A 2,500-nucleotide genomic window follows, 5' to 3' on the forward strand; every position below is an offset into this window, starting at 1 on the left:
GGGATTTAGATTGTACTCATTCCAATTGCCAGACTACAATAGCCCGGCATTGTTATTTATTGTCACTACCTCCCCGAGTCGGGATTGGGTAATTTGCGCGCCTGCTGCCTTCCTTGGATGTGGTAGCCGTTTCTCAGGCTCCCTCTCCGGAATCGAACCCTAATTCTCCGTCACCCGTTGCAACCATGGTAGGCCACTACCGTACCATCGAAAGTTGATAGGGCAGAAATTTGAATGAAGCACCGTCGGCGCAAGGGCCATACGGTTCGAGCAGTTATCATGAATCACCAAGGAACCGAGCCCCGAGAGACTCGCATTGGTTTTGGATCTAATAAATACATCCCTTCCGAAGAGTCGGGACTTTGTGCATGTATTAGCTCTAGAATTACCACGGTTATCCAAGTAGTAAGAAACCATCAAATAAACTATAACTGATTTAATGAGCCATTCGCAGTTTCACAGTATAGAAGCGTTTATACTTAGACATGCATGGCTTAGTCTTTGAGACAAGCATATGACTACTGGCAGGATCAACCAGGTAACTATCGGGACGCCAGAGCGTGCGAGACGCACTGTGTCACTCGACCGTCCTCGTTCAGAGGGCCGGCCAACGCATCACACCAGTGCGGCCACGCGGACCGCAGAGGGTTCAACAATTTTGCAAATCCTCGGCCACAGACTCACCAACTGAAGGCAGGAGAGGGCAGCTGAGGCCCACTCGTTGCCTGCAGATACAGTCAATCACGGGGATCGACCGGCAGCGAGACCGTACGAATGCACTCGTGATTCGTGAAATGATGCAAACCTAACTGCACTCGACCGGAGGGAGCCAGCCCACTGATGACCAGTCACCAGCAGGTCAGACGCCCGCCGACACAGGCAGTCTACAACGATGCGGACACACGGATGAACCGCTGCAGTCACCCTACACAGCACCCGTCACTAGGAGCAACGCTGGAACTCGTCTCGTATGTAATTAAGCGTGACTTTTTTTGCCACAACACCCCACTTCACGACCTATCAACACGCTCATTTGTACGACACTCTTGTTTGGTTGCTTATCTAGCCCACGTGGTCACATTGTTCAATTCGTCTGCACTTGTATGGTAATTGCTTGCGATATATTGCTCAAATTTTCGCGCTACGCGCGTTCATTCCTTCATTCGTCTGCACTTGTATGGTAATTGCTCCAATTTTCCGGCGCGCAAATCCCCTCTGCAATGTTCCCATCTGCACTGTTCCCCGTCTGCACCCTTCCATTCCGCTAAACATACAGTTCAAGTTATACATGGCTAACATACAGTTACAATACAATACTGGAGATTGCACAATCTTTGCAACACAAATAGAAACAAGTGTGTTGAGCACTGTGGTTCCTTATTATATATGGGATGTGCTCATACATTTAAGTAGTAAAACAGACCACAGTGTGTGTACTCAAATTCCATATAAGGAAGGGTAATGCTCTATGCTTTTACTGTCTTGTTGCAAAGATTCTGTATAGTATTATATATAGTACACTCACTCACTCACTCACTCACTATATTGCAGCACAACATCTATTCGCCAGCAGCCAGCCAGCCAGCCAGCCAGCCAGCCACCCACCTCTTACTATTCATCAGTCAGTCGGTCGGTCGGTCGGTCGGTCGGTCGGTCGGTCGGTCGGTCGGTCGGTCGGTCGGTCGGTCGGTCGGTCGGTCGGTCGGTCGGTCGGTCGGTCGGTAGGTAGGTAGGTAGGTAGGTAGGTAGGTAGGTAGGTAGGTAGGTAGGTAGGTTGGTGGGCCGGCCAGTCAGCCAGCTACAACATAGCTTCACAAGCTACACAACAATTGCTGCTTTAACTACCAGCTGCAGCTTCTAATTATAACTACCCATTGAAGCTACTTTGTAACTAGGCGCTTTGTAAGGGGCCGCTTTGTAACTAGGCAAGGACTTCATTACACTAACATTAATTTTTTCCACCACGAGGACTTTAGGCTGGAAAATAGAAATAATAGGGCCTTAAGTGCTCGTTGACTTTACACTCCATGAACATTACAACTTTTTACCCACTACTTTTATTCCCACTTGAATTTACTGTACATTATTTGCGTATTGTTAGCAACGTACAATACAATACTACTTGAAGATAAGCTTGATATTGTTATGATCAAATGAAGCATGGCTCAATGAAGGTATATATAACTCACTCACTCACTCACTCACTCACTCACTCACTCACTCACTCACTCACTCACTCACTCACTCACTCACTCACTCACTCACTCACTCACTCACTCAGGGAAAATATTTAAATTTCCTGCTACAGTGCTGCTACATTGCAGCCCATAAAATCTGCACATTTCCTGAGGTGTCCTGCAAGTGTCCTGCAACCTACTTACAAAGGATAGTGCAACGTTTCCTGTATAGTTTCCTTTACTATTCCTGAAGTAGTTCAGGACTTGTGTAACATTCATAAGTCTACAGGAAATTTTGTATTTGTAAAGTATAAGAAATTTTG

At 46.8% G+C, this 2,500-nt stretch overlaps 1 non-coding gene across 1 annotated transcript in view; it reads right to left on the reverse strand.

Moving 5' to 3' along the window:
- LOC135332606 (small subunit ribosomal RNA) overlaps positions 1-541 on the reverse strand; it is a 1,812-nt gene extending 1,271 nt beyond the window's left edge. The window contains exon 1 of the ribosomal RNA XR_010393456.1: positions 1-541. This exon is cut by the window's left edge and continues 1,271 nt beyond it. This is a non-coding gene — a ribosomal RNA (small subunit ribosomal RNA).
- Between the last annotated feature and the right edge of the window lie 1,959 nt (positions 542-2,500).

This window comes from Halichondria panicea, chromosome 2 (genome assembly GCF_963675165.1).
Source record: "Halichondria panicea chromosome 2, odHalPani1.1, whole genome shotgun sequence".
Taxonomy (NCBI): Eukaryota; Metazoa; Porifera; class Demospongiae; order Suberitida; family Halichondriidae; genus Halichondria; species Halichondria panicea.